Raw genomic sequence first — 13,195 nt, forward strand, 5'->3', positions numbered from 1 at the left:
CATCTACAATAGCTACGTTAATCCGGCTATTCACGATGCTAATCCACGCGCGAAGTCTCCGGATTAACAATCGAGTTGATCTCTAATTTTGAATTATCGATATCTCTCCGTCAGTATATCCTTCGAGGACTTCTAAACAATTTCGTTTCGTATCGAATACAAACTTTTACTCCTCGTTTTTGAGCGCCTAAACAACCTTGCACCTGAATATCCGCGGTCGCTCTTAACAGTCAACAATGTTCAAGGTTTAACAATGTTCAAGGGCACTCCGTTCAAGTCACGATACCACATGCCTATTCAAACCTGTCTCTAAAAGGTCCATTGGCAGTAGAGCTTTGATGCTCAGTTCCCCATGCACTATGGAATGTTTTACCGTCCAGTATTCGGGAATCCCAATCTGTTGACGCTTTTAAACGAAACCTCAAAACTTGTATTTTTAGGACGGTTTTTACCATCGTTCAATGTCTCTTACAACTTGTTTTTATATTCATGTATTCCAAAGGTATCGTGATAATTTTAAGATGTCGTGAGTCAGTATTGTAAAGCACTATGATTATCTTATAGTATAGCGCTATATAAACTAACAAATTTTTATTATCATTATCATATTATTTTATTATTGATATTAACATTATTATTACCATTCATGTCGTACTTTCTAGTGAAACTAAACATCGTGATTACGTGGGTTGTGTATGTAAAAAGGCATTTGATTCCATCGAATGCCCCAAACTTCTCTACTGTGGTTGGCTTTAATTAGCGTTTTCAGTCTAGTTCTAACGATGACTCTCCGGGGTATTGATCGTGCGCGGCGATGTCTTCCAATATATCCCGTCATTTCAGAATGATACAAAACTGTTACGAGTACTTTGTACGTAGTATACTGCCCTGCCCTCTTATCTAAGCGCTGATGTACGGCAATTAACTTTCGAAATCGACGGCAAACATCCCCAATTATCTCTTCGAATCGCTGGCAGGCGATCGAAATCTATCAAATCGTTGGCGTCGGAGTCGGTTCAAACGGTTGCAGATACGGCGTATATATACACGGTATTACGTGCGTAACATTGTCAACGACTGAGGGTTTGAATGTATATAACTAGCCGTCGGAGCGTGGAAATTCAATTTGGGTATTGCATTCATAAGTAAACTAGGCGAGCGTTGTCGACGACGTTGTCGGCTCGATGTATCGCGGTTTGGTTTGTAGAATCGATTGGAAAATTGCCACAAAATCGCCTCAATAACGCTATATTGCGGATAAGGCGAAGAAATAGGCGAATCCTGTTGTCGGGTTTTGCATTTTCGCGGACGAAATTGCAGAGTGTCGCCGGCCGTCATCGGGTTTATCCATTATCCCGGTAACGTGTTCAATTAGTCGCGTATTCCAGTTCGTTAGATCGCTTCAAAGTCGCGCACGATGTCCGGGATTTGTTTTCCACGGCGATGTCCACTTCTATAATTACTTGTGTCGATTTCAATTTGATAGCGACGGGGTCCGACCAACCATCGCTACTTCGAAAACATAGAATCGTTTACGTGACCAATTTTGACGATGAGTAAAGAACTAACAGTAAAAGAAAAACTAACTTTGTATGTATTCGCCGTGAAAAATAACATGTTCGGAATAAGATGTTAGGAATGGGATGATAATAATAATAATATTAATGATAATAATACCATAATTCCATATAAAATGTGCTCTTTGGCTTACGAAATGAGATGCACGATTTTAAAATTGGTAAAACAACAGATATAAAAGAATAGTTAAGAATAAGCTACGGTAAAAAGGTAAGTCTTCATATGAGATTTTAAAGCATCTAAGGGTGGACTAAAATGTAATTGGTAAGATAATTATTCCAAAGAAATGGCGCGCAATCGTATAATGCTCTTTGACCTGCGGATTGTGGATGATTGGATCGACTAAGATTTTTCATGATTTTACGGATTTTGTATATAGATTACTGTAGTTTAAGCTTTGTAAAAATGGAAATAAACCCTCTGCAACTGAGTTGCAATTTTACCCTCGTTGATATCGGATAGTAATGGAAAACTTATAGCAGCCAATCTTTCGCATTGAATTATAACAGTTAAATAGTTACGACAGATCTAATCTCCTTAAAAATCTCTTATAAACAATCGTGTGTATATAGAAGCAGATATTAGTACAGGAAACAGTAGGGCGATCTGTTCCTCACAGTACGCGTAGTGAACTTACGTGACCGGGTCCAGAATGGACGTTACCGTTAAATCTTACCCTAAAGTCTTATAAAGCGCAGATATCCTTCAAAAATGCACTCCTCTAGAAAATATTGCCTGAATAAAAGTGTATTTAGATGAGTCTTGAACTGCTCCCGAACTGCATTTTCCAATGGGAAGTACCAAGAAGAAAATACAATCCACGACGGGTATGATAGTACAATTAATAATATCAAAAATACATATTTTTGATAATATTAATACAAGTCAAATTTCTACAGTCGATTCTATCAGGATGATATATATTTCTAATCGGCTGTCCATACGTCGGTGGCCCTCTCCTGATGTAGCGCCACACGTTTTGTGAACTGAATTCATTTCTTATTAGCGCGATCTACCCGCGTGAACTATATGCGTCTTATTACATTCATCTATTAGTCTGAAATTGTGTAATAAAAAGTATTTAACTGCGAACATTATAACCCTGAAAAAATTGATTAGCTCGAAGTCGATATTTTCTATGTAAAATTTTTTCGTATAAAATGTATTCGTGTTGCTTTCTTACGGAAGCGTCACACGGCGACATCGTTTACGAGAAACAGAGATTTAATTTTAGTTGAGAACAACATGAAATCATTCACGATTGTTGAATAGTTTTTCCGATTTTATAACGAGTTACTATTAATCGTAAATGAATTCATGTCGAGATAATGACTCGACATAAAATCGGCAAAACTATTTATTAATCGTAAATGGTTTGTAATGCTGTGATATATCTCAAAACTAAAAATTTAGGAAATCTAGGAATTTTTATATTATATTTTATGTTGTCCGCAGGACGCTTCCGTACTATCGAGATTTTAATCTGTCTAATTTTAGAGGTTTGCATCGTTTTCGTCAACATTCACACATTTTTATGATTATTCATTGCAATTTCACGTAATTTCGCAAGCATCTGCGCAGTGTTGCTGAAATCCCATTTGCAGTACGACTAGAATGAACGGATGGCAGTTATCCGGAATTTCGACCGAGTCCTCTGGTTTCATTTTGTCCCTTTTCTTTACTACACGTTGAATAAGACAATATCATGTCACTTTTTGCGCCAACGTAATTGAGTGTGTTTTGTGTAATGTACTTTGTCCAGAAGAAATATTGTAACTAACAATCAATAGATAACAATCAACCAACTACCGTGGAACTGAAAGTGAATCCATAGTTCTTTTTACTCAACTTAATTCATGTATAAGCGTATGGTTTGTTACATTTATTCGTAACTATCTAGTACAGTTAGCGCAGTTATTTCTGTAACATTGGCTATAGCAGTAACTTTGGCCTATCGGTTTGCTCGCGCATCCAAGACTGCAGTTCCATCCACAGAAACCACATGAATTCAGCCAGTTACCGTTAACAACCCCGGCGCCCGTAGCGACCATAACCAGAACTAAAATCAATACGCACTAAAAAAAAGAAACGCATATATTTTTCAAGGCTTTTTTACAGCTAACATGATTTCATACAATTTAGAAACAACTAGATGTAAGGGAAATGTCAGATATCGAAAAGCAGCTTTCCAGCTGATTAAACGGCCGTTTCCCGTCACCCCGCGCAATGTATTTGCATAATTTCATCACGATACATTTAAAACTGCTGATTTGCTATGCCAAATGTACGTTTAAATAATCGAAGTTTGCATCAAGTAGTTGAGGTATTAACATTTCTTACGCGTTATAAGATTCAAAGCACTAATGATAGACACATTACCTTTGATGACATGTTCACAAATTGCTGTCAAAATTCTCGATTTTACCGGATATTTTCTTTGTCGTCAACTGCGCGGATGTCAGTGCGTATAATTCGTAATGACGATTGAATATATTCTGTTTTTAGATATATAGCGGATGGTGGTATTTGATATGAGTGCTCATCTCAACTGTTCAAATACAACGGTCGAATCGGCATTTACGAGTTAAGTTGAAAAATGTTAGAATCATATGAACCTGTTTAACAGCTTTATTTGAGATATGTTTAAAACAGTCAATATGAAAAATACAAGGTATCGTTGCTAACTCATTTCAGGCTTAAATTTGGTCGATTTGCTGCGAACAGCAGTTTAATATATCAATATTATAATGAAGAATATATATTTCATTAATTCGTGATATTTCCCTGGGACTCGTGGATCCATAGAATCCGGCCAATATCGATGACTGACTTTGCTTCAATCCAGTAGAGACCAGTAAATACCACAAGAAGCATACATACATGTTAAACAATCTATTTTGATATATAAAAACCTATTGACATAAGGCGCTAAAATTCCTGATTTGGTTACTACCTCGGCAGTACTTCCACAGGTGGTTAGCATTTATCTCCGTATTGCTATCGGATATATAAACTAATTTTTGAAAGGTATGTTTTTATGTAGTATTGGTAAAATGGAGGAAGCTGGTCTCATGTAGATTTTATTCGACCATTTTATCTCACGTAAAGTAATGTATCATTCGTTACAACAAAATATACAAAGAAAGAGGATGTCGCATTTATAAGGTGGCTGATTCTGGCCATACTAAAAAAATTAGGCTAGAGCAGTGATAAAACAATTTTCACATTGGACCTTTTTCACTTTTAGTTTTCTCGTGCGAGCTTTTCAAAACAACCATAATTTCAATGAATCGTCAGATCAATTCATAGATTTTACAATTCATAATTCCAAGAATCATCATGATAGTGCATCATCAGCTGTTTAGTGCATGCCCGATATTTAGTACATTTCATGTGAAATCGATTAATTTTCAATGGTTTTTTCTTTTTTAAATATTGAAATGTTGAAGTAAACATGATGATAATCGATGGAACGTTAAAAATGCAAATAGACAGTATTTTACCACCCTTCTACCTGAAATGCTTATGTTTATTGATCAAAACTGAAATTTACTGAATCATGTTTTTGCATGGTATTTATTGAGTTCGGGTGCTGCTATTCCTAATGATAGCATATCCATCAACGGATGATTCCCGGTAAGAATCTATCTGAAAGTTTGCCATTGGATAGATAAACTATTATTCGTTAGGTATCTTTTATATGGTATTGGTACGATGGAGGAAGCTTGTCTCATTTTCTTTAATCATTTAATCTTACGTAATGTATCAATACGTACCATTTATATTACGAATAGTAGAAACTTATGACGTTACTTCCACGAATTTAGGAGATTCATAATTTCTCGAGAATTATGATAACGCATGGGCGAAATAAAGGCTAGTTCAGTTTTAATGTGAAAACGATTACTGTTCAATGGCGATGTCATTTTTCAAGTGTTGAAATGTTGAAGTAAACATGATGGCAATCGATTGAATTCTACGAATGCAGATGCACAGGTGAACGAAACCCGATAGAATATTTTCACCACCCGTCAAACACTCCGGTAGATTTGAAAATTGTTTACATTGATCTAAAAGTGAAATTTACTAAATTATTCATAAAATTCTCGCCAGAACAGTAATATAGAGAATACCGTACTCAGAAAAGGAAAAGCTAGTCAACTTATTATCTTGTTTTGAATGATTTCTTCTGAACGTATACATTCGACGAGGTGATGATCTCTTTATTCTGGATTGATGTATTCATAGTTTTGTTATAACTTTGATATTCCTGCAGATGACTATTAGGATGATGAATCGTTAACCAGAGGAAAACATTTCGGACTTATATATGTATTACGAGATGTGGTAAACTCCTCCTAAGTTACCGAAGTTGTTTTCAGTTTGGGTCACTCTATGCCGATAAACACATCCTCGCCCCTGCCTCGCTCTTCGTCCATTCTCATCCCTGTCCTCTCGGCAGGATCCGTAACCAAAAAATTCGACTTTCACACGGGATTGTTTCTACAGACAGAAATATTGACATCTCAACAAGTATTTTCTGTCGATATTCTTACTCGTTCATATATACAGTCGCCTGTTGAACGACCCTTTCTCGTCGCCGGCTCGCTCAGCTTCGTCTTGAGAGAATAGATATTTGTATACGTCTTTCGTTGGTAATAGTTTCGAGATGTACACGCCGTCGACGAGGTTTAGTGATGGAAATAATTACGAGCAGTGCGCGCGGGATTGGTGTAACTTGCCCACTCAAATCATGCTCATGTAACGTGCCGAGTGCTCGAATCATAATTACACAGTGACGTCAATATCATTACAACGCCGCAGACCCGGCACGCATCCACATCTACAATGGGGTACCCGCAGTGCTACTACGGCAATCGAGCATTCCACTAATGGCAGGCGAGGATCCGCCAGGTTTGCTAGTAGATCGTTGGTCGTCCGCGTTCGATTTTTTCTACATTTCAATTAAATCTACATGAACTTTTCTCATAGATGAATCAATTATTTATGAAAAACTTTACCGATATCCGAGTAGAAGAATGAAAGTATTGTATATTTGGTGGGTGCTGTAATAATGTATGGATTGAGGAGTCATTGATTTGATTATGAACTAATTTTGACAACGGAAGACCTAATGCTCGTCACGCCATCTGGCGGGATAACTGGTTTTGCGGGTAATCCCATTGTTAACTGAGATTTTACTCAATTCACTGAAAATGAACTATTCTCTAACGTTAGTCAAACCTAAACGAAAACTATGCAACAGTCACTCCGATCGAAACCAAGTCCTCGTTTATATCTAACTCTTGAGCCAGTTCGACCCTTTTTGGTTCGGTCGAAGTTTCAATGACCAGCTAGCTCTCGTGGTGCGATGCATATAGTGCGCTGCACTGAAAATGGGTTCGAGTCCCATCGAGGATGCTTTTTCTAATTTTTTTTTTCAAATTACAGATTATTTTGAGTTATAGGTAGTGTAAAAACAATAATCGGTTGATCCAGTGTCTGTTATTTTATTTACATGATAGACTCCGAATTGACAGATTATCGTTTTCACAGCACCACAACCCTGAAACCCTATGCAAGTCTGCCAACATTAGCTCCAATATCCACAAGATCTCCACAAAATCCGACCTACTGCCGCTAGATACCACCTCACGTCCAATCTGTCGGCTGTATAAATGTCAAAAACGTAATCAGATATATGAATCACATCAGTCATGTTATATGTGAATATTGAATTCGGAAACGAACTACGTTAACCAGCTATTTACTATATTTTACTCGGTGTGTTTGAGCTTGGAGTAATCATTTCAAATGATTACTCTAAGGTTTGAGCGTCCAGATGATATTATAGAATAATTCGAAGGGCGCTTAATCCTAATCCGAACCCTAATCCGACGAGGCACACACACACGACCTGCTGTTCAGATCGATTCACGCTGCACTTACGTATTTCCTGTTGTAAAACATTGAGCTATGATAAATGATTGTAGTAAACCGTTTGAATTGGATTACGGTTATGTATACATATTTATGCAGAACAGGTATTTGTTAATGTGTGCATTATGTAGAATGAAAATTTTATTGTATTAACACTATCCTACCAGGCCCTCGTGGCGCAACGGATAGCGCGCTGGACTTCTAATTCAGAGGCTGTGGGTTCGAATCCCATCGAGGGTGTCTTTTGGTTTTTTCACCCCTAAAAAGTCCTAATCGCACTCATCATTTTACTGTATCAATATCACACATGAACACCACATCACCTGAGAGTTAGAATGTCCTATTTATATTTTGATTGATTTGATTCGAATCGTTTCGATTATTATTTCGTGTCCCTTACACATTTATCACACCTGATGGGAACAAAACTGGTGAATTTTAAATGTCGTCAGTGATAGCTGTCATCGGAAAGACGCAAGCGTGAAATTATTTGAAGGACGTTTGACGTGCCATATTCTATGGTGTCTGATTCGGGATATTTAAAAATTCTTCCGTACGACTAGAGCAACCGTTTTTTTGTGTTCTCGCGTAAGAATTTAAAAAATCTAGTTTCGCAAAAAATTTAAAAAGTCGAAACCAAAAGTTTTGAATATTCGGGCGAGAAACGAAAAACAAACTGGCCAGTGTGACAAATATTTTTATCGTCGCTCTAGCTGTACAGAAAGATTTGTTTGTATGGCACGAATCAGCCGCTATACTGTTCCGCGTCGGTAGGAAAACTTAGTAATGTGTCACTGTGAATGTTTCACATGAAGAGCTTCGATCGAAAAAAAATGTCGAAACCATCGAACACGCGCGGGCGAGACATATTCGGCGCGATTGTTAGTTCGCCTCTCTCGACTAATACGTTTCTAATCCTTGACACGAAACGAAATCTTCTGGCGCCGTCACCGGGACGAATATAATACCTTTTTCCGACGTTAATTGTACATGTCTTATCGTCGGGAATGTGTCAGTTCACGAAGGCGCGCAAATTAGGCAGCAGGAGCTCAGGTTCGCTCGTGTGGTGTTATACTCGCGTTTTTGAAGTAGCGAATCCGTATCTCCTTAAATTGGCGCCATAACACCTGAGGCTTTGTATAGGTGCCTGTCATTTCGGCATTCTTGTCATCTCTTCTGCTCAGACGGACGACGGAGAAAAAAAAACGTCGCGTCGTCAACTTTGAGAGGAGATTCGCCGGAACATCGTCGATACGACGGGCAATAAGTAGCCGGGTTGTCAATATAGCCGGCGCGAATGTCTCCCCTGCTAGGACAGAACTAATCAACAGGCTAAATGAACAACCGATGTGCGCGGAATTTATAACGCTTTATTAAGCAAGTGTGCGCTAGAACAGAAAATGCTACTAAGTCACACCTGGCGGTGCGTTAATGGTCTATGTTGATGCCCTATTCGCAAGCTAGAATTCATAATTCACAGTCTGCCAGTGTTAATGAACATTTCGACGCTAAGTATGATTTATCAGTCGCCCTTCGTTAATGTCCGTGAATCTAATCTGGTTCTTTTGCGGCTGTTTGTTGCGTAATAACGTTCCCAAGGAAACGAGAACAAATTCCAGGGATGGAGCACCTTCTGTAGTTTTTTTTTAAAGATATATTCAGCCTCATGGGGCCAGTTGCACAGTCGTGACTTAAGTCCAAAAGTGGTCTTAAATCTTAAGACTGGTCGTAAGTTGTTAGATAAGCTATAGAACTAAGTTGGTCTTAGACTGGTCTTAAGTCTAAGCCATGACTGTGCAACTGGCCCCCTGGATTCGCCTGGGAAACAAAGCGCTATCGCATTTGTCATTTTAGCGAACGCCTCGCCGGTTCTCGTTCTTTTGCTGCTGTTTGTTGCGTAACACGTTCCCAGGGAAACGACAGAAAATAATCAAGGGCTGGAGCCCTTTTGTATATTGAGCCTCCGGAATTCGTCTTGTTGGGTAACAGAGCACCATTTTCAAAATCTATCGCATCTGTCATTTTAGCGAACGCCTCATCTGAATCTTTCTTTTGCCGCTGTTTGTTGCGTAACACGTTCCCAGGGAAACAAGAAAAATTCAAGAGCTGGAGCACCTCCGGGATTCGTCTCACTGCGAAACAAAGCACTACTTTCGAAATCTAACGAATCCGTCATTTAGACAACGCATTGCCCGGACTCATCGCTAAATTTAAGCATTCGATAGTTCGGAAGGGTTAATGTCACTTTTTTCAATGGACTTAGCCCCGATTGCTGCTTATTTTCGGACTCGATTCAGCTCGTCTGATCAATGCACTTTTCATCCTCGAACAAACACTGTAATTAGATTATGGCATGCGCTCAGCTGATCGTGGTGTACATGGTCATATTTGCCGCTGCGATGCCGCTCTGTAATGCGGGCTCGTTGCAGTGATTTGCCGGAGTCATGATTGAGCTATTTACGACGTTCGCACGCGAAAAACAAATTCGATCGTGAGCCATGGGATTACGCGTGTGTTATGATTTCCGAACCTGATATAGCCGGCTGTCACACAATTTATCATAAATAGCATATCTGAATTTCAACGCCGCATATTTTAATGTCGATGGGATTTTTCGCTCGGAGGTTCGCCGGCGCGGCCTTGGGGAAGATAGGAACGGCAGGAAAGAAGCGCCTTTAATCACATCCTGGCCTACTGACGCGCTAGGGAGCTATTTTCCATCATTATGGGGCTCGTAATCCGTGCGATGCCATAATTAAGATCTATTACAACTCGGCGCATCTATCATAACCAGTTCATTTTGAATTAATTTGAATATTCACCTTAAATTGAATTAAAAATGAACCGCTACTAGAAACGAACGATAAAATGGCTAAGATGGCGGAGGATTTTCCAAAATGGCGCATGCCGCATTTGGTATATCTCCGACGTCAGCGTCGAGCCGTGTATGTGACGTAAAGGTTAAGCTAACAATGCGGATAATCGGGCGTCTCGCGGGATTTGTTACACGCCGAGCTACAAAATCCAATTTATGTTACGTCTAAATAGCGAATCCACGCGAACTTTGCTGCCGCAAATGCAGCTGAGGTATTAAATCATCGATACGCCGAGATCGAATCAGTATCGCTTCGGCGAGGAGACAGAGGGAGAGAGAGAGAGACAGAGGGAGAGCAGAGGGTGAGAGAGGGGGAAGAGAGAAAGGCTACTAGACACAGAAGCTCGTCGGCTAGGACGATTTTTCCACGTCCCTAGACGCTTCCTCTCGGAAGCGCCATCGGCAAGTGAGCATTCCCATTCTACCACCGAAGTCAATTTCATCACCACCGTCAGGAATGAATCATAAAATAGGGCCAACCGTGTATATCGTATCTCAGGAGATGATGCAGAAAGATATATTTTCTTTGTAATCTAACACGTCGTGTGCAAATCTGTATCTCATAATATGAACGATTCTCTCTCTGTACATTACTATCAATAATTAATCAAATAAGTTATACTTATTTGTACTGTCTTGATATGATCGTCATGGAAATATGATATCAATCAATTAAGCGCGGGTACCGTGGGAGGTAGCTAATGACGATGTCTTTTTTGTTCATATATTCCATTTTTCTATACCGCCTTCAACTGCGACCAAATAATGATTTCATGATGGGTTTCATGGACAAGTGACTATCCATCCCCTTGGGTTAAAAACTATTACGTCTACAACAAGTTAAGTAGATAAACCTAGTCTAAATTCTATCATTACTCTCATGGTATGTATATTTTTACGTGTTCACGTTACGTACAAAGACTTTATCGCGTGACGTCACAACGCGTCATATTGGCCGCCAAGCGCAAGCAGCTTATTGTAGTAAGAGGTCACGGTTGGCGGCCACTCCACGTCCGATATGACGCTTGTGAACAGTACACGTGGCGTTCGTGTTTAAATGGTCTTTGAAGCGGTACGAAACCGAGGTACTGCGTTACGTTGTCGGTATTCTCTGAAATCCGCAATCTAACGGTAGGGACAGTTTTCGAATACGCTGTCAAATCATCTTTATACCTAGTTACTACTGGCGACATCCAAATGAAAATACCCTACGTAACCTTTTCTGTTCGAGAGGTAAACATTGCTCAATCTGGCGATATTCATCAAAAATGGTATCAAATCATCTACTTAATATAGTGTATGGTTATCAGATTTCCATACTACAATTCCGCTTCATCTTAATCATCATTTGCATTATAATTTAATTATGATAATAATTATCATTAGTAGTATTATATCATTATTATCACTACAATAATTATCATTTTTATTATTAACATAATTGTTATTATCATCAATATAATTGTTATTAATACTATCATCATATTTTTGTAATATGCTGTAAATTCTGCGTTATTTTTTGGGTTCTGTGCGATGTTATCTTAACTTGTGGCGTAAATAAACTATTAAGCTGAAACTGAAACTGTTTTCGTCGCTGGAAGATGTACACGTCCATCGTTTAAGAAGCGTATACAGAGCCGTGCTGATATTATCCGAGCGAATCCGGTTGCGTTATGCCGGTTTAGTTTCTGTTCGTGTGGGAGTCGTTGCGTTCGATATCAAACGCAATCTCACCAACATTTCACTACAATCATTACACTACATTTCTCCACCCTCTTCCCCCCTTTCTCTCTGTCTTTGTCTTCCCCTATCTCTCTTTCTCCGCCACCTCTCTCCTCTGATATACAGTTGCGCTACATTCGCTACGAATGCCATGTCAATCCCCGCTGTTGCGCACTTCGAAATCGAAACCTGCGCAAAACGGCGAATACGCGGTCCCAGCGGATTTCATCTTAAAGACGTCTTGCGATTATTATTGTCTTGTGCCGTCGCCGACTGTAAATTTCAAGTGGAAAATCGAGCGTAAAGAATTCGAAACAGCTTCACACTCATGGGAGCGAAGTTGCGGTTTGAATGGTTGAAAATTGAAATTCAGCGGATAGGATGAATGTAAAATGAACGTGAAATTACTGTTATCCTTTCGGCCATCATTCTTCGTCGAATGTCTCGTGTAGGGAACCGTTAGTAGCGAACCAATTTGACAACCATAAGACTGTATTCATCTTTAATTCATTCGCTTTGCCACCACGGGACCTAAATGCCGGCGAAATTATGTGAATAACTATTAAAACTATATATTCCAGCAGTCAATGCCAAAAGCTTTTATCAATAGGACGGATATGTATAATGTCGTCTATAAAGTGCTAGTCCGACGCAATTTACGAGTATTTCATCTTCTTAGCGATAGTATTAGCTGTATCAGAGACGATGGTTATTCTAGCTATAAATCTATTCGATGGTCGGTTGGATAGCTGGCGGTGTTTTAGCCTCGTGCAGTATATATAATACTGCAGCACACTCAGTGGCGGATCCAGGGGGTGTCCGAGTGTCTTAAATTTCGAGATCCCTTAAGAATTCCATCCTGAAATATTTCGGACTGAATATTTTTCTCAAGAAGGGTCAGCATTATCATTGGACAACTGAAAAAATACCAAAATTATAGTGACAATTAGCGGTTTTATCTATTCTAGAAGATCTAAAACATCGTTTTGTATGTGAACAACGAAATTGCGGCAAAGCTTAGTTAAAGGCCCTAAATGTGTTACGTAAGTGGACACCTCCCTTCCCCCATCTTCCCCCGGT

At 39.2% G+C, this 13,195-nt stretch overlaps 1 protein-coding gene and 1 non-coding gene across 2 annotated transcripts in view; both read left to right on the plus strand.

The window, feature by feature from the left end:
• LOC141903809 (uncharacterized) overlaps positions 1 to 13,195 on the plus strand; it is a 52,730-nt gene that overhangs the window by 18,004 nt on the left and 21,531 nt on the right. The gene's annotated exons all lie outside the window — the stretch shown is intronic.
• Positions 7,686 to 7,758, plus strand: Trnar-ucu (transfer RNA arginine (anticodon UCU)). The gene has a single exon. It is a non-coding gene; the product is annotated as a tRNA-Arg (tRNA).

This window comes from Tubulanus polymorphus, chromosome 4 (genome assembly GCF_964204645.1).
Source record: "Tubulanus polymorphus chromosome 4, tnTubPoly1.2, whole genome shotgun sequence".
NCBI lineage: Eukaryota > Metazoa > Nemertea > Palaeonemertea > Tubulaniformes > Tubulanidae > Tubulanus > Tubulanus polymorphus.